General features: G+C 35.5%; 1 protein-coding gene and 1 non-coding gene across 3 annotated transcripts in view; both read left to right on the forward strand.

Moving 5' to 3' along the window:
• Nucleotides 1-21163, forward strand: part of LOC134747262 (transcription factor egl-13) — a 279811-nt gene that overhangs the window by 196940 nt on the left and 61708 nt on the right. The window lies entirely within an intron of this gene.
• Trnan-guu (transfer RNA asparagine (anticodon GUU)) lies at nucleotides 2803-2874 on the forward strand. Its single transcript has one exon. It is a non-coding gene; the product is annotated as a tRNA-Asn (tRNA).

Consider the following 21163-nt stretch of genomic DNA (forward strand, 5'->3'; position numbering starts at 1 on the left):
CAGCCTTGGGCACTGGAGGCCTTGGACACTTTTTCTTAGTATATGAAATTTACTTCAGTTTATAGTTAACATATAATATAAGATATCGATATCTATTTTAAAATGAATTGGCCGCTGTTTTTAATAAAAAACCGGCAACACACAGAATCCATAATGGCACTCTCACAAAACAGTCTGGCTGCAAACAAAGTGGAAAAAAGAGAATTACCCGGCTGTATCGAACGCCTATTTCGAATGGATTCGAAATTCGAACGTCAACAAAGGGACGAGTTTGAAAAAAAACCGTTAAGCGAGAGTCTGTGTGCGGAGGTTTCTGCTACTGTGAAAATATAATGTTTCGGAAAACACTTTTTTTTTAATTTATGTGGTCTAAAATGACATCATCATCTTCCTAGGTGAATACGCCATTGTTGAGTTGTTGGAATGATATGTTTTGTCAATTAATTTAATTTCCTTTTTGATGTTAATCAACCGATTTTCGACATCCTGCCGCAAAGGAGAGGTCCTAGGGTCTGCTCGGTGACCTAGTTAATCCCAAGAATTAGCGCGTACACCACAGCTTTTATGAAAGCTACTGCTATTTTTCAGGTAAGCCTTATTGCGATTACTACCAGAAGATCCTCTCGATTTTACCTTAGCATAAAAGCGACTGATAAATATTAAACGGAAACGCCCCGTTCGAAGCTGCAAGCCTTATTACTAATGTACCAGCGCTTCGACTGGTATCCACAGCCAACAGCCCTTCACATCCTACTCCAACCTACCCCATGAACCTCAACAACCACCGGTCGTGCGCTGCCTTCATCAAGCGCACTTTGCCTCGGAGACCTAACGGGACCCTAAAAGCGCGCAAATGCAAGCCGCCATTAGCCGCTCCCATTTGCAGCGCGTCTATGGATCTCTTCAATCCACTATTGTAGGGCTGCCGATTGTTTGTTATTGAAATTGTGTGCTTCCAAACTGGAAAATACAACATCTGTAGGTATTTTGTAAAAATGAGAGAAAAAAAACCTTTGTCGCAATCAAACATGAAACATTTATTCAGCAAATAGGCCACAGGGACACTTTTACATGTCAAATTTTTACAAGCAATAAAAATTATCAAAATTACAAAAAAAAACAGTTACAAATATGGAATCAATGAAATATTAGATACTTTGTTAGAGATGTATCGTCTAAATGTCGAATTACACAAAAAAAACTATAATAAAAATATACAAACAATAGACAAGTACTAAAGTTATATTAAATATATTCCTCGGTACGGAGTGAAACATGTCGAGCGTTTTCGACTTAAAACACGTGAGTGACCCGTTATTAATATATTTAATATGTCTATGTCTCACGGAAGTTTTGTTATTAAAAGTACTAAAGTTGTTTAGATGTAAAATTCTCTAGGTGTCAGAGATAATATATATATAATAAAGAAAAAAAGACAATCATCAAATTATCCTTAGAGATGTAAAGGGTCTCCAAGACTTGAATTGTTATATAAGTAACAATCACAGTATAACCCGTTTAATACGATCACATTTTACGCCGGTCCTTGAATCTTTTCATGCATTTTATTACCATTAATACGCTTTCCCGCTTGAGAACTTTCTTTAGCGGGTTTTAGTGTACTTTGAGATAACTCAGTATCATTTTGAAATTCACAAGATTGAGCTCTTTTAAACAATGACCGATAAAGCTTTTTCAACATTTTAATGATTATATATTTTCCAAATTTAAAGCAATCACATCTAAGAGTGAACTAAAATCTCGAAGATCACATCGATCACATCTTTAGTTAAAGCCTGACCACGCGCCATGTTGCGGAATTTCACTGGAACTATTTTTTTCATACTATACTGAACTGTCACCCTATACATGCGCAACAACAGCGCCCTCTTGACAATGATCATATATTACTGGTCAGGCATTAACTCGTTATAGAAAATAAATAGCGACAAAATTTTTGAGCTTAATATCATTTCATAGGTACATGTTTTTATTTTGAAATAAATATATCACCCTATACATGCGCAACAACAGCGCCCTCTTGACAATGATCATATATTACTGGTCAGGCTTTAACTCGTTATAGAAAATAAATAGCGACAAAATTTTTGAGCTTAATATCATTTCATAGGTACATGTTTTTATTTTGAAATAAATATATTTAATAGGACAGAAGCGGGATAAGTAATCCCCCGTAATAAAATCAAACGGTTGACGGTTTCGTTTGTTATTTAACAATTTTAACGCATATCAGTGAAAGAACATGTGTCAAAAAAATGAAAATAAATAATGCAAATAAAAATAATCATTTATCCGTATTTAAATACATTTTATCGTATTTTTATAAATATTCATTTCTAATTTTGAAGTATGTCGATAGATGGCAGTGAATTTAGTGTGGTTACAAAATTTACTATGACAGTACCCGCTCTATAATATTATATCCTCTTTGGTAAAATAAACGCGTAATCAACATCCAACAACGGACAGCCCTGCGCCGTGATCGAGTGTTGTTCGGGTTTTTATCTGCCATTCATTAGTATGAGTGTCTTTGTTGCGCCGCCCTACAATACGCAACCGAACAGTTTTCAAAGCCGAAAATGATAGCGGACCTATTTTATTACAGGTTTTTTAGGCTTTATGAGTGATGATAAATGGATTAAGTTCTATATTTAATACTAAATAACTTATGTAAAACGAAATACCATGTCTTTAGTTTAGAAATAAAGATTACGGGATTACGATTGATGTCGCTAGGCGCATAAAAAGGATATGGTGGAAATATTCGCTGACAATGGGTAAGTCTCGGTAGCTCAGTTGGTAGAGCGGCGGGCTGTTATCCCGTAGTCGCGAGTTCGAGTCTCGCCTGAGACAGTGTTTTTTCCACTATTGCTTTATTTTGGTTTTGCATTTTGGTATCGTTTGCAGACGTTACTGCTTCTTAATACAAAACTAGTTTTTAGGGTTCCGTACCCAAAAGTAAAAACGGGACCCTATTACTAAGACTCCGCTGTCCATCTGTCCGTCACCAGGCTATATCTCATGTACCGTTATAGCTAGACACTTGAAATGTTCACAGATGATGTATTTCTGTTGCCGCTATAACAACAAATACTTAAAATATTTAAGTGGGGCTACCATACAACAAACGTGATTTTTTGCCGTTTTTTGTGTAATGGCACCTATTGGCGTTACTCAAAATATTTTTTCAAGATTCTACCTGAACAAATAAATCAATTTGCGTAGGTATGTTAAAAAGTTTAAGTACTACTTTCTTAATATTAATATCCCATGCAAAAGCAAAATTATACATTACGTATATGTGTTATTTTTTAAGGTTTTGCGGGTTATAACACACATTTTGTGTTCTTCATTCCCATTATTTCCAATGTCAAAACCAGGGTTTTAGGAAAGTAAATGAACTTGTTTATGGGATATTTTATACTTCATATTTCGTATAATTATTACGTAGGAGTCATTGAATAACACTAATTACTCACCAACAAAACATCACAGAACATTTCATAACCAATCGCACAAGTCTCATCTGCCCCCACAAAAGCGAACAGAAAGTAATTTTCATCTGAAAGCACTCCGTTAAATACATCGACAAAGGGAGGGATTCCATACATAAACGCTCATAGATAGACAACAGACAAACGGAAATATGAAAACGAAACGCATCCACGCCCGTGCTCACTGAAAAAAAACAAAAACAAACGGACGCTTAATTCGCAAAAAGCCCGTTTGATGTCGTTAATTGTCAATCAGGGGACGCGTCTCATTGAGCGTTCTCTTTTCAAAAATTTAAAACAAACGAATTAACTTCGGCCATCTTTTTCAATGCTATCCATGGACATTTTTTGCCATGACTGGTTTGTGGATGCTTTGATATTTAGTTTTATTTTAACGACGCACGGAATTAAAATAAATGTAACTAAAACGTCTAGTTTCAAGTAAAACATCAACTTCAATGACATTTACATCAAATAATTAACCCCGAGCTGAAACACATCTTTTAAAGGTGTCATTTTCATTAAATTTAATCGTCCGACTGCGGCTAAAATCGTGTGTCAACAAGTTAAAAAACCGCTCTTGAAAAATATTTCCTGCTGGGGTTAGTGTCAGACCAATTAGTTTGTGAAAGAAAACTAGAGGACCGCGCGGACATGTGTTGACAAGGTTTTTGATAAAAAAATAAAAAGGCGATATTAAAAAACCGGCAAGTGTCGCGCCTGTCACGTCACTACGCGTGAAATTTACGAATGGTAAGTACTTTAAATTTCGAATTCGGCCGTTTTCTGATTTCCGTTAACGGTAAAATTATTGTTTAATCCTAAAATACCTAAATACTATTTACCAAGCTACAATATGTATATTTTTGAAAACGCAATTCTCGGGTGACGACAGAGGTTTACCTCGTTTTTATCTTCAAATTTTAAAAAGAAAATGAATTCGTAAAACTGATTGACAGGTTGCGCATGACATTTCTAATTATTCTACAAGAATAGACAGTTGGCAACGCCTACGCTACCTAACCCACTTCCTACACAGAATACCTATACTATTGTCTTCCCAATGATAAAGCACGAATCAAATTATTGGCCACATAAAACCACTTCCTGTGACACGGGATAATCTACCTTCTCAACATATATATATAATTCAAAATACGAACGAAATTTGCGCACATAAATTTCACTAGGGCACGATTCCCAAGCGGTGGGGATAACAATTGTCTATTGTGACGACTATCTCTGTTACCCATCTCGCCGGCGTCTTTGTTAGAAAAGGACGATGTATAGCCGTTGCGCTCTAGCACAATGCGAGTGAAAATCGGACACGCCTATTGTGGCTAAGCTTTTCTTCCATTCGCTGTGCGTTTTCATCTTAAAATACAAATGGCATTTTATTACCGGCCAGTTATAAGATGCGTATAGGTAATAAAATGTTTTATTTTTAATTTTAAACTGGCAACAATATCGTAAAGTAGAGGTGGGTTTTCATATCGAGTATTTTCCGACCGGTTTTTCGATTTAGTGCCGCGGACTCGTCGAATTTCGCAATAGGAATTTCATTCTTCCATTTATTAGTTTCCAGTTTCATTAGCTAGTGTTGTAACAAAGTATCGATATAACTATAAAAACTATTTTTATAGATCAATTGGATTTCAACTACGATTTTATGTAAATGAGCGTTTATTTTTATTGTCTTTACGAAATATCTCGACTAAGTTTAAATACTTTAAATAGATAGAAATCTGAAGCTGATTACGATCTCAATACATTAGTTCTGCCGTGTTATAAATTGACGAAATGAGTGTATTGACATAATTTATAGAAAACGATTTTTAGTTCTTAAACTATGTCAAATCAGCCTTTTCCGGAATATGTAAATAATATTAATAGGTAAGATCTTTGTGGGCAATTATTACCTAATATGTTTAGTTTATAAATATCAGTACAGTGAATTAGTTTAGTGCTTAGTTTAGTACTTACCCACTATAGTCCATTTGTACAGATATGATCCACAATTCAATGCGTAATTAAGTACTAGTAGGTACCAATTCCTTCTGTATTTTTCAGGGATTTTTCTCCCATTCTTAAAAATATTTGGCCTTGGAACTCGGTATTTCAAATAATAGTCACATCTACACGAAGATATTCGAATAAATTTTTCGACCATAGTTTTTCGGATGGTTTTGGTTTTAACGGTTTTTTAATGTTGTGTATATTTATTCTCGCCCAGTACTAACCCAAGCCAAGGTTTATAACTCGTCTCGTGCATTAAAATTGTAGTTAAGATAAGTTGGTGCTTTTAATTTGTACATTAAGTGCTTAGTTTGAATGGTTAAACAGTGAGCAGGTAATGTATTGCAAGCAGTGTCATTGTTATTGCTTGCCGTGTTGCCGTGCGCGGGTGGATTATCTCTCCTACAAACCAGTATAAGAGCCCTTTAGGGTTCTGTACCCAAAGGGTAAAAACGGGACCCTATTACTAAGACTCCACTGTCCGTCTGTCTGTCACCAGGCTGTATCTCATGAACCGTGATAGATAGACAGTTGAAATTTTTACAGATGATGTATTTCTGTTGCCGCTATAAAAACAAACACTAAAAAGTATGGAGCCCTCGGTGGGCGAGTCCTACTCGCACTTGTCTGGTTTTTTAGGGTTCCTTACCCAAAGGGTAAAAACGGGACCCTATTACTAAGACTCCACTGTCCGTTTGAACGTCTGTCTGTCTGTCCGTCTGTCTGTCACCATGCTGTGTCTCATGAACCGTGATAGCTAGACAGTTGAAAGTAGCTTTTTAATTTAGTGAAGGTCATGAACTGCGTTTCTCTGTATTATTCTGCGTAATTCGAAATACATTTTAACCTTTAATATGTTCTCACTGCTGAGGTGAAAAATTATGTGTGCAACACGAGAGCAAAGTTATTTTACATCTCGTGTTTTTGAGTACCACGCGACGCTCAAGATTCTAACTTAGAATCACTCGCTTCGCTCGTGATTCAATTATAGAATCTTTCGCTTTCTCGAGAATCAAAATAAACACTCGCAAGAAAAACCAACTTTCCTCTCTTGTTGCACAAAAAACTATTTTATTAAAATGTAAGGAATCGATAGTTACCTTTTTACACGAATGCCCAAAAAAAGAAGTGTATTGTTTTTTGTCATTTTGGACGCTAAAACAGCTTTTAAATTCAATTATTTAAGGTTTCTATTTTCTACAATATTACATTAGTTTATTTTTCTTTATTATGATCATCATCATCCTTATTTATTTATTTTTATACCACGTCGGTGGCAATCAAGCATACGGCCCGCCTGATGGTAAGCAGTTACCGTAGCCTATGGACGCCTGCAACACCGGAGATATTACACGCGCGTTGCCGACCCTAACACTCCTCTCCCTCGTTGAGCTCTGGCAACCTTATGTACCGGCAGAAACACAACACTATGAGTAGGGTCTAGTGTTATTTGGCTGCGGTTATGGGTACGGATCTCGCGACCACGTTACATGTAATGTAATGTTGCATCTCGATACCCTTTTGGCAGGGTGTGAGGGGTCTCGACCGCATTCCTGCTGCGGAGACTGTTTCCATTTCGCGCCCCATCTTCGTGGGGCGGTCTTCCATCGTCATTTTGGGGACGACTGTGAAATCTGGTGAGGGCCAGCTTTTTCGCTACCGGCCGTTATCCAACCCCGCGACCCCTAGCCTGGTGATACCGTTTGAGCGGGGCCAGGTTTCGGGACCGGTAGCTTAGGCTGGCGTGTGCTTCGTGCCTGTGTAGGCGTCAAAACCCCGTTACACAAGGCTGTCCTAAGAAGTGGATTTGCCATCGCTAGCGCTACTCGTATGAATACAGCAGGTTGGAACAAATGAGGCGAGCCAATCAGGACGCTAGTTGACTGATAGTGCTGTCATTAAGCTATATCGATTAGTTACAAGTGAATGTTTAACGATATGATTTAAAGGTGTACTTTTTCTGCTTATTTCTTGAGTGCTTTTAAGAAATGATCATTTGAGCGGTTTGCGTCAAATGTTCAAATATTTAAGGGGCTAGCAAATGTATTCAAGAAGACTGACGACTGAGATATAAAATTTATAATGCCATTTTAAGACAATCGAGTCATTATATATAGGTACTTATTTTTGGTACAGTCGCCATCAGATATATCGGAGCGGCAAAGGCGCTCACAAATATCTGAACACGCCTCTATTGTCAAGGCGTTGGAGTGCGTGTTCAGATATTTTTGAGCACCTCGGCCGCTCCGATATATCTGATGGCGGCTGTACGATCGAGTTGAAAAACATCTTTACAGTACATATGGTGCTACTTTCTCGTACTAGTGCGGAAAGTGCACTTTTTGTGCATATGTCGAAAGTTAAAAGGGCCATATGAACTGTAAAACGTTGTTCGATACACGTGCGAATAGGTAATTCGCAACTCGTGTCGATTTAAAACACTCCCTGCGGTCGTGTTTTAATTTATCGCCACTCGTTACGAATTTCCTCTTTTCCGCACTTGTATCGAAAATAACTATTACAAGCCAACGTCCCAATAATATAATACGACCTTATTGCCAGTATCATAGAGGCGTGTAATAGTACATTACTACAGAGGCCGGGAAGTAAGGGGTTGCCGGCCGAATGCATATATACGGCCGAACGTAGTGAGGCCGGATAGTTATGAGGCCGACAACCCCTTTTCACGCCGATGTATGTATAGTGCTTTTCTCAAACATGCAATGAAATAAATAAAGAAATCTCCACGAAATCAAAGTTTTAATTCTAAACAAACTAAAAGTAAACTAGGCACAAAATATAACTACCACCTGTACCTATCTTTATCACACGTGTCGTATATTTTACACATGTAGTTAATCAATTTATTACACAAATGTTCAAAGGTATATTTATGTATCTTTGATTTTTCGCCTTGCATCCTTCTGACTGTAGTTTTAGCCACATAACTAAGATTACATCGTTTTTTATGTTGATATTATGCTTCACATACATCGTTGCCTTAAACATGGAGTATAATTAACAGGTATTCATTTAATATTTTCGTCGGAACTCATATTAAATAACACAATAAACAACGCACAATAAATCCAATAAAATAGAATTACAGATACACAATGAAAAATGTTCAACTTTACCTCCAAAACGATTAAAAAAACACCAACGCGTGTTTGAGTAGACATTTTTACCGCTAATATTTAAATGAAATATAGTTTGTCAAAGGACTGTCTCATTTCAAACATAGACAGAGATAATCATACTATCTTTGTCTTACACTGGTACTAGCACCCAAAAGAAAAGGATGAGTATAGTTTTTTTGTTCTTATTTACTGACAAACTGGTTTGACCAACTATATTTTAAATCTGTATTTGTAGATAAATTTGCAATTCAATATTATTGGAATTTGTTAATAATGTTTTATTTATATATTTTTTGTAAATTCGATACAAATAAAACTGCAAAATATATTAATTATCGTTTATTGTTTTTTTTAAGGGGTATTGGCAGAATGTCATTCCGAACCATAAGCAAATATTGGTTATAGTTTTTTTTTTGGCTGAATGCCATGATGCTGTGTCACAAATATATGTGAAATGGAAATTAAAAAAGAGCCACTTCCCGGCCTAGGCCTGCAACTTTGTATGAAATTTCATTACAGGCCCCCCGTCTAGCCGCGCCGGAGTCGTGATACTTCCCAGCCTAATATAAAGAACGTAATATCAATATTACATAGCATGTTTGAGAAATAGTATATTACTACAGAGGCCGGGAAGGAAGGGGTTGCCGGCCGAATAGAATATACGGCCGAACGTAGTGAGGCCGGATAGTTATGAAGCCGACAACCCGTTTTCACGCCGATGTATGTATAGTGCTTTTCTCAAACCCGGCTACCATCCCCCCACACAGTCCTACCGCTCTAATGCCATAGAGCCCAAGTCAGGTTAAAAAAAAAAGTGTTTTTCTAATAGGCGTATTGGCAGAATGTCATAAACGAACCAAAAAGCAAATATTGCTTATAGTTTTTTTTAATGGCTGAATGCCATGATGCTGTGCCACAATTATGTGTAAAATTGAAATTAAAAAAAAAGCCACTTCCCGGCCTAGGCCTGCAACTTTGTATGAAATTTCATTACAGACCTCTCGTCTAGCCGCGCCTGAAACGTGATACTTCCCAGCCTAATATAAAGAACGTAATATCAATATTACATAGCATGTTTGAGAAAAATACTATTACATATTTTGGCTTGTATCTGAAGAAGGACCAGGATCCCCGATAATCATCGGCGTGTGCTCAAGGTTAGTGGCTATCCCATATTGGTTTTTAATATGCTAGGGAACCTGGGACCAGCTGAGTTATCGAAGGGTTCATACGTGAACATAAAATACGTGAACATAAGATGTTCGTGAACTCGAATAGTACGATTGCAGGTGACAGTGGAAAATAAACCATCCGTCAATCATCTATAAGTCCTCATTCGCGTGTCCTATACCTATTCGTACGAAGTGGTGTAAAAGCTCGATAGTACCAGATTAATGCGAGCTATTTGCAGATGTCGCTACCGACGACAAAGGTGAAATCGTGCGCCGTCTAATGGCTCGAGATTATAAGTTGGTTGTGTTGGACCAATGTTGGACCAATGTTGGTCCGAGGCTTAGACCTTTAGAATCTTATTCATAAATTATCACCATTATTTACCAAGCAGTCTGCAATCTGCATCTGCAAGCGCGTACTACAATTATTTAAATGAAATGTAAAATTTCACCACTTCGGGTAAGACTCGAACTTGCGACCTTTCAGAATGCCGATCATCATCATTATATTTATTCTTCAATAATAAGTACAGGATTGTGTTTGAAATTATGCACTTGAAATAATATAACAATTATCACATTAAGTTTTAGGCTAAATACTTACTAGTAACACATTTTATGTCAACATTCGCGTTAATACATAAACCAACTGAGCTACTGAATTTTACCAGAAACGTGCGGTTTTATCCATTCCTTCCTTTTGTCACAGTAGCAGCAACTTTTTTACTTTTGTCATATGTTTTTTCTATTTTATTTGCGTTAATCATCTATTTATTAACACAAAATATTTTTTCTTAAGTAAATACAACAGGAATTTTATAACATTTTAACTCCATTTTAACCTAAATAGAGAAACATTCACTTGTCACACAAAACATAAAAGTAATTTCAGTATTTCTTGCTGACCACTCCACAAAGACTAAGTCACTCGACAAGAAACCTTTGAGAAAATTATATTTTAACCCCCCTCTTAACCCCCAAGGGGTGGGGGTGTTCCATAATTAAATAGTGTACGCTTAGTTACCCGCGGAAGTTGAGATGATGAAAAAAAGAAGCAGTTCTGTATTAATAATTAAAACTTTGCTATGTGTACTGTGTCTAGACTTAAATCTTCTTCCTCGCGTTATCCCGGCATTTTGCCACGGCTCACGGCTTGGGGTCCGCTTGACAACTAATCCCAAGAATTGGCGTTTTTACGAAAGCGACTGCCATCTGACCTTCCAACCCAGAGGGGAAACTAGGCGTTAATGGTATTAGTCCGGTTTCCTCACGATGTTTTTCCTTCACCAAAAAGCAACTGGTAAATATCAAATGACATTTCGTAGATACATAAGTTCCGAAAAATTCATTGGTACGAGCCGGGGTTTGAACCCGCGACCTCCGGATTGAAAGTCGCAAGCTCTTACCGCTAGGCCACCAGCGCTTCAGGTGTCTAGACTTAAATGGATAACGAAAATAAATATTTTAGGGATAATCTTATACCGATCGTCTTGGCCCAAAACTAAGCAAAAATTGTACTTTGGACCTAAGAAGATACATAGATAACATCCATAACTCAGGACATTCGTGATAAACACACAAAAAAATGCCCTAACCAGGATTCGAATCCGGGACCTATTTCGAACGCAGGGACTACCGACTAGGCAGGCAGGGACTACAGGCTAAGCAAATAACAATTCGATTGGTAGTGAAATGACAGATCGGTTGAACAAATTGAAGCAAAAGAAGAAACGAACTGTCATTTTACTAGACTTATATTAACCGGGATATAGACCGTGATTACCTTTTGTATTATAATATCGGGAGCTCACAAATAATACAAAAGGTAATTACGGTCTATATTCCGGTCAATATAAGTCTAGTAAAACTAACCGTGTGTCATTTTACTATTTACGATATCAAAAAAATAATGTATCTTGCATTGCCTTTTCTCGAAAGATATTCATTCATTCATTTATTCCTTTATAAAACATAGTTTTACATGTCAAATACAGTATTTCATAACACTGATTTAAACTTTCACGATTTTTACTCATTATTATTTACAACGACGGGACTTAACCGCGTAAAATAAGTATTATACTTATTTTACGCGATTAAGTCCCGTCTTTGTAAATAATAACAGTATTTCATATTTACAACTATTTACATCTAATATAATTATTAAATACTTTAATTATTATTTATATTTAAATCTTTAAAATACTTAAGACAGGATCGAGTCTAGAAAACGAGGAGAGGCTTTTGCCCAGCTGTGGGAGTCCCACTGGTCCCACTTATGGACAAATTTAGAACGCAAGAAATAAGTTTAATTAGGTGCTAATTTTGAAATTACTTTGGATGTTGTAATCCAGTAATTAAAACGTTTTTTTTGCGTTCCTCTAGATTTGTCCATGAGTAATATGTCTGCTATTTACTGGGAAATTCCTTCATCTACCTCACATTATGCCAAAAACAAACATAAATGAACACAAAAACACCTAACAGAAACACACAAAGCCTGAAAAGTAAATTAACGTTTACAGAAACTCATTTACCGATACAAAACACGGCCGAATCGGGAAATGCCGAATGAAAAGAATATCTGAAAGCGGTACCGGTACCGGTACGAAATCAACACTGAAGCGGCTTTTGTGTTATACAGAGCACAAATGCTTTTCTTGGGCTTTCACCGGTTTTCTATGGGGTTAATAAAGGTTCCCACGACCACAATGCGCCGCGAGGCAAGGAGAATGATGAAAAGTTGGATGTGGGACGCAGCTTAGTGACGCGAAAAGTCGATAAATTTTCCGGTATTTTTGGTGCTTTAGAATGAATTAACTATTTGCCTTGTTAGTACTGTATTGTGTGATTACACTATCAGTACCAGATACTTGAGATGTATATTACTTATCAGACCAATTCGAACGCGCACTGACATCAAACTGATATTAGAATGATATCTGAATCATATTAGTTAGCTGTCATTCGCGCGGGCATCTGGCTTGCACTAATACCTAGTTTTGCGGATAAGTCTGAGCGAAATTAATGACAGCTTATATGATTCCAATATCATTCTAATATCGGTTTGATGTCAGTGCATGTTCGAATTGGCCTGTTTATTTAGGGCTGATTTTTGAGTTACCATTTAACTCGTCCGATATCTATTCCAACGAATTAAGTTATGATAATTAACACATGAGAATTGGACAATATTGGACTAATTTTGATAGAGATGGTTTTGAATTGAAGGGCGTTTTTATTCTCTTGGAAGATTTTGTATTGGGTAACCCAACCTCGGTCGGTCACTGAGCTGTGTAACCCAACTTGGGTTACACAGCTCAGTGACCGTCCGAGGTTTAACGGATAAAAAACAATCCGTATTTTAAACAGTAGGTAGTTATTTTTATTTACTTAAGTGAAAACGTTGTCTTTTTCCATCTGCACGGTTTTTTTTACAAATATAAATTAGTAAACATCGATATACCTTCTTCATCTCTGCTTATCTGTTCAATTGTTCGCCTCATTTTTGCTTTCCACATAAAAATGATTTTTTTAACAACTGAAAACCTTATAAAAATATCGACACTCCCCACCCTACCCCGTTTCCAATTATTTCCCCGCCCTCCCCCCGCGCCGCGTTGAATACGCGATAGAAAACCGCCAGGTTTTAAGAAATTATCTTCTTTGTCCATACAAATGAGAGCTTAGTTCTTTTTGCTACGGTTAATTTATTTAATAAGTCGTTGTTGAATAGCATTTCAGCTCATTTTTCTTTACAATCTCTCGGAAAATACAGCTTTACTTCGCTTTTCCTTATTTAGTATTACAATTTATTTCTCGTCTTGCTTTTCTACCATCAGATTGCGTTGCCAAGACTTGTGGGTTTCGACTGAAAAGAAAAATGTAAGATGGTATGAAAATGCATAAATGGTTTTCTTTTTTTCAGATATTCCAATAGCGTAATGCGTTTGAAAATACAATTCCAACCTGATAACAATAATTGATTATCGTTCAACAAACTGCATCAAATATACGAACATACCTATACCTTATTACGATTCCAATCTCATGTCCAAACATTAGATTCGCTCCCAGACACCAGAAAAACCTGATTTAAAATACGAAGTGTAAATGATAATATTACAACAAAAACGTAGGTAATTTTAGGGATATTTCGTTTTTTATACCTACACGATGAGCATTGTATTGTATTTCAATTGTATAATGGTTTTGGCTTTGGCAACATTGTAACTAACCGTGTAATTTTGTTACCCTCAGGAAACTCCCACGCCCTTAATAAATGGTTTTTAAAATCACAAAGAGTTCGTGCATTCTTCAAATCCTTCGCGAACTTTAGCCACGGATTTCCGAAACGACTATCATATTGTTCATACGCTGGTAATACGTTAAACAAGAACATTACATTGCTCTAATTTATTATTAGTTATGAAACTAAATATCATGCGATTTTCGACTTTAATAACAAAGTTTTAAGATTGACGTTGATTATTTCAGATTGATAAACTTAACGTGGTCAAAATGAAAGAACACATGCATGTTGTTAATACAAATCCATTCAAAATTCATTCTTAATTTGAAAGTCATAAGAGTCACCTTATTTTTGTTGGGTGGTAAAATAAAGTTTGTCGGAAAAAACGAAAATGTGCGTTCGAAAATCGAATCCATCAGAATAATGCGTGGAACGTGATCTCTTGAGAAGGCGCTGGATGACCGTTTATTTTGTGATGCGTTTCAACGATTGACGCGTTGCGCGGCAGTTGCATTTCGAGCGTTCCTTTTTTAAAATAAATTGTATTAGTCAGATCACAAAATGGCGTATTTTACTGGACAAATCGTGACTTTTACGACCTTTTGTGTGTGAAGAAGTATTAATCGCTATTGTTGGGTGGGCCGGTGAGATGGATTAAGTCGCAATTTCTGGAGCGATTTTTGGCTTTTATTATTGTTTAAGTAAATTTTGAGTGTTTGTTGTTGTTAATCAGTAAATGTCTGAGCCGTGACTAAAGTATTTTTGGGAATAAAGCTTTCATGATTTGCGATCGGGGAGCTTTTAAGTTTTAACGGGTTTCCTGTTTTTTTTTATACCACGTCGGTGGCAATCAAGCATACGGCCCGCCTGATGAAGCAGTTACCGTAGCCTATGGACGCCTGCAACACCGGAGATATTACACGCGCGTTGCCGACCCTTTAAAAACCTGTACACTCCTCCTGTGTACTGTATAATACTCCTACTATCTGTTAAACTATAGGTATATATAGGTACAAATCATGTCAACTAATAACAAATTGCGACACACATTAGTAACGGCTAAAATTATTTATTAATATAATAAAAAAGGTCTTTTTGAAATTTTTGTTCCATGTTTTAAAAAGGTTAGCTAATTTCTGTCGTTATCAAAAAAAATGGACAATATTATCGATGCCTCAATAAAATCGCGATGCTTCGCGCTCCAACCCCCTCTGACAAAATAAGGTGTCTTTTCCATAGCAATGATACGCATAAGGCGTCCCTTTTCCATGACAATATGTATAACTACCCGCCGCGGCTTCGCACGGGTTACACAAAATCTTAACAAATTATATATTTAAACCTTCCTCAAGAATCACTCAATTGATAGGTGAAAACCGCATGAAAATCCGTTTAGTAGTTTTTGAGTTTACCGCGAACATACAAACAGCCAGACGCGGCGGGGAACTGTTTTATAAAGTGTTGTAATTGCCAGGGAGGTTTTAGGATTATAATAAAATAAATAAAAATAAAATAAAATGCATTTATTTCAGACGAATAAGTGTCCATAGTTTGTTAGTACCAAAAAAATACTGACTGGCAATAAAAATTTGGCTGGTCCATTTTCCATGGGAGGGTAATTTTTTTTGCGATTTCGTGGTTGGCCTCATTATTATTATTATTGGGGCGTTGTGGGCCTTTGAGTGTCACGTCGACCAAACAGTGATCTATTGTGACGGCCCTTTAAGGCGGTTCCCTGAGCCAGAAGGCGAAAAATCTCCTTATATGATCCTGTTTTTCTAAGAGGCGTTGATATTCGTAGACGTGGAAAAAATATATGTAGTTCTTGACTATATTATCTTTAATATCATAGCTTCCGATACACGAATTATGACACTTCGCTCGATACAATTAATTCCCAAAGTAACCTCTAACTCGGACTTTTAATCCAACTTTACTCGGTTATTTATTATGTGATACTATAAATAAAAAAAAGAAGAAAAAACAATCTTAACTTAAAGAATAATTTCATAGCTTTCGAATTTCGATATTGTAGGGTAACGTTTTTAAAAGAAATAAAAATCGACAAAATTCGATCATAATTGACACTTGGCGCGCATGATCTTTCCCGTTCTTTCTTGCGAAATGTGACAGAGACAGCGGCAAACCGACGGAACGGCCTTAAAGCTCATTACTAATGCCCGGCCTCATAGTTGCTCAGTATAATCCCAAAACCTCCCTGGGGACGGAATGCACTTATTTTTCAGCCACCCTGTACTTTTGATTATTTTTGTAAACAGGTCACAGTTTTAATAAAGTCGTATAGGTAACACACAGCACACGTGTACACAAATCCCTCGTCAGATTGTTTCCCACTTACAAATCTTACAATAAATCCTCTTTATTGTACAGCTGAATCCGCGCAATGATTTATTGTACATTCGAAGGCAAAAATATCGATCCAGACAAATGGCCAAAAATATGTGAACACGACTTTATTGTCTAAGGTATAAGAGCGTACACATGTTTTTGAAACTTTGGGAACGTATATATATTTATGCCCTTGACTGTACTTACTTAATTAACTTTTGCACTGTTTTTTTTTATTACGTCGGTTACAAACAAGCATACGGCCCGTAAGCAGTCTCCGTAGCCTATGGACGCCTGCAACTCCAGAGACGTTGCCGACCCTAACACTCCGCACCCTCGTTGAGCTCTGGCAACCTTACGCAACGTATTACGTCGGCTATATTCTCTTAGTTATGGAAATATTAAACAAGTACCTAATTATGTATAGTTAAACTATATATTTATATACTAACCGCTTTCTGAAATTAATATTTGCCATTTTTTTTTTCAAATAATTTTCTATCATTAAAATCTGTAGAAAAAATAACAGAAAATAAAACAAAGTTAAGAAAATTCATTAAAAACTAATCAAATTATCCCAAAATAATCGTAACTTTCTAAAAACATCTTAACTCACGGAACAAATGCAGCGGTCGTCAACATTTTCCGTGTCCGCTATAATAGCGGTGGTCATACGTTTGTCAGCAGGAGTCGTCAACCGTTTCCCGATTTATGTAATAGATGTCAGGGGTGGCGATCACTAACTGACCATTATACGAAAACAAAACTGTTTTGTAAAGATTTTGTTAAGGGGCAGACACGATTTTTCATATTCTGCTAAGTCTTTCCGTTTGCACATGAATTAAGTTATCGTCTAGCGTCCCATAGTTCTAATACTTAAGAATAATTAGCTTCATCAAATTTAAATAATTTTTAATTGGGACAGTGCTGAATTTGGTTTGTTTCGTTCTATTTTGGAACAAAGTAAAATCAAATATATTGTGTAATACTACAATTTCATCGTACTTATACCTACTAAACGTGCAAAGCTAATATTTTATGAATAAATATCAGATCGACCCAGCCCCAAATTATAAATATGTACTATACTAGGCGACAAAATACATTATATTCATTTGTAAATAGATTTATAGACCGAAAAAATATACCTTTATTACATACACATTGGGAGACAAGGAATAGATAGGTTTAATTCTAATATAGTAATTTTGTTTAAATCATATTTATTTTTATATTTCATTATACCTTTTATATAAACCAACCCCGTAACTTTCTATGGACATGGACACGTCCTGTTAAAAAAAGCAATATTAATTTAAAGGAACTAATTTCGTAAATGCAAGTTAATTTGTGAATATTGTTTCGTTTGCCGACCTTTTCTTGGCCTTAACAGCGTAATTTTCGATGTCGTATATCGGTCGTCGCTTCCTTTATATCATTCCCGAAACGTTCCTATTTACCCATTTTATTGTGATACGGGTGTATAAATTAACGTTTCACCTTCACTTTGAGTTATTTATTCGTTTTCATTATTTGACGTCGCCTTAAGGGTTTTTTTGGGTTAATATAGCCACAAATATCAATAATTTGTGTGTGTGTGTGTGTGTGTGTTATTTTTTCAAAATTAAATTAATCTACGTAAGCGCGATTAGAAATAATATAGTTATATAAGTTAGATAAGTTGGTAACGTAAAAATATACAACAAAATTCCTAATGACATTAAATTTACAGAAAGCGATTCAATATTTAATAAAAAACTTAAATGTCTACTCCTTAACCAAGCATGTTACTCTATTGATGATTTTATGAAAGAGATTATTTAAAATATTATTGTATTCACAACTATTGCACGATGATTATTTAAGAAATTGAAAACTTTGACCAATTTATTTTATCAATCATATTTAATTGTATATAACTGTCGTATTTCAAATGTACCTGTGTGACCTGTAAAATTCTTTTTACCAATAAATAAACTGAACAGAACTGAACGGAGGGTCGAATGGAGTTTTAAGTGAAGCCAAACATTCCGTAGATGTGTTATATAAAGAGAGCAAGTAAATCTAAACATTAGTTCTTTATAGACTATTATTGCTTACATGATATTTATGCAATTCCGTGCGTCGCATATTTATGTTGCGTGCAGTAACGTAATGGTAATATGTTAATTTAGACATATAGTACAACAAGTATTATCATTTGCCTATGTAACATCAAGAATCATATTTATGATAAGATATAGGATATAATATTGTTTTTCTTTATGTTATTCTCGAACTCCCCATCGGCACACAAACCTCTATAAGGTTTTGCCTACGATGGGTCTTGTAATAATCTAAAAAAACTGTAATTTGTTTCCTTATTCAATAAAAAAAAAATATATATCAGTACTCAATTTAGCGCTTATAAGCAACTTAATCATAAGATTGCAATGACTTTCGAAATACGAATTTATACAAATTTTGCTCTATTTATAGTAAAAATTCTATTGCAAAATATAACAATTATTTTTGAGCTCTACGTTGTCGTAGTCAATTTCTCCAATAAAGAAAAAGAAACAGATTAAAGAAAAGCCAGTTTGAAGTAAATTACTTATCACAATATAGCTTTGCTTTATCAACTAATTGATCAAAAGATCAAAAGAAAGTATTTAGTTTCTCGATTGGCCGTGATTGACGCATTTTTCTTACAAAAACTAAATGTTGATTAAAAGCCAAAATGGACTTGGATTACATGGACAAAAGTTAATTGGATTTTGGTTTGTTTAGGAAAGTTACAAAGTTCAATAAAGCTTTTTTGATTTGAAATTGTAAATACATTATGTATAAATAAATGTTACTTGATTGCTTAAATATTGTACGTAAAGGTATATAATGAAACACTGAAACACTACCCAAAAGAAACGACCGAAATTTAAATAAACTGAAACTTCCCTTTTCTAAACTGAAACTGTTCACATCTAGCCCACACTATATGTCAATAAAAATATATAATCACCTCCCAAATAACATAAAAAACGAGAGTAAATTAAGCCTGTTTAGCAAGAAACTAAAAACATTTCTGTTAAATGTTACTATAATATCAGAGAATTTTTTGAAGATATATAATATCTCTTTTGTGATACTTGTGATCGTAAATTGATTGTAATTGTATTTAATATTGTGCATGGCAGATTTTATTTAAATGTAAAATAATTAATTAATTATTTGGCACATATGTAAATAATAATTTGTATAATTTTAGATTAAATAAGTATGTTTCCGTATGTGGAACTATGTTGCCGTGCCCTAACAGGGCGTCACATGAACAGCTTATATTTAAAAACACCTGTACCTGCTATGTGATATGCAATAAATGATTTCAATTTCAATTTCAATTAATAATACAATTTCACCTGTTTTAATAATTGGCATGACAATCAAACATTAAGATAATCCGTAGTTAATTTTTTTTTTATACAAAGAACAAAAACATAACACAAAACACAAGCCTATAATAGAAACGATTTTGTCAATAACCTAAATTTAAGATCGTGTTAAAAATACTGATTTAAACTTTCACGATTTTTACTCATTATTATTTACAACGACGGGACTTAATCGCGTAAAATAAGTATTAAATTCACCTCCGACGTTTCGAGGACGGCGTTGTCCCCGTGGTCTCGGATTTTACGCGATTAAGTCCCGTCGTTGTAAATAATAATGTGTTAAAAATATTGATGAATCCTATCCAGTTAATAATTAGTGTAATGTAGCACCCATCTGGGCTTTGGAACATATAAGTTATTATACAGTAAATAATATGACGTTTTCAATCAAAAGGTACGACATTGTCGCTTCTCGGTAAGGTTGGCTATATGGAAATAGCGCCTTACTGACAAGCGACAATAAGTACCCGTTTGGTTGAAAATGGCACAGTTAGAAGATGTCAAACTTTATGAAAAAACCGGCCAAGTGCGAGTCGGACTCGCGCACGAAGGGTTCGGTGCCATTACGCAAAAAAACGACGAAAAAGTCACGTTTGTTGTACCCACTTAAATATTTATTTTATTCTGTTTTTAGTATTTTGTTGTTACAGCGGCAACAGAAATATATCATCTGTGAAAATTTCAACTGTCTAGCTATCACGGTTCATGAGATACAGCCTGGTGACAGAGAGACAGACAGACTGACTGACGGTGGAGTATTAGTAATAAGGTCACATTTTTACCCTTTGGTTACGGAACCCGAAAAAACCACACAGCAGTAAAATGCAAAACGCAATTGGAACAATCGATACATCCTGTGACCGGGCGAGGTCGGGCAAACAACTTGTACAATGTAAATTCGTGTGAGGCGCTTTGATCTCGCCGCGGATGTAGGGTTGTCACTAAAATTATGGAGAAAGTTCACTTTTCTACTATACCTCTTAATTACCTCTCGCGTCGAATGATTGTCCCTGTGACAATACCTTCAAGTATCTTATGGTTGTGGTCAATTTTAAAATATTTGATTACATATCGGTATGTTTTTACCGTTTTATCTTATCTTATACCTTTAAACGAGCAATTCTTGTATATAAAATAAAATAAATAAATAAAAATAGCCTTTATTTCTACTATTACATTTACATAATAATTTAATCACATTTACAGGTTAGGTAATAGTAGTCGCCTCCGTGGCGTAGGCCTCCCCCAAGCTCTTCCACAGTGCTCTGTCACGAGCCTTACTCATCCAATC

This window comes from Cydia strobilella, chromosome 14, assembly GCF_947568885.1.
Source record: "Cydia strobilella chromosome 14, ilCydStro3.1, whole genome shotgun sequence".
NCBI classification, from domain to species: domain Eukaryota; kingdom Metazoa; phylum Arthropoda; class Insecta; order Lepidoptera; family Tortricidae; genus Cydia; species Cydia strobilella.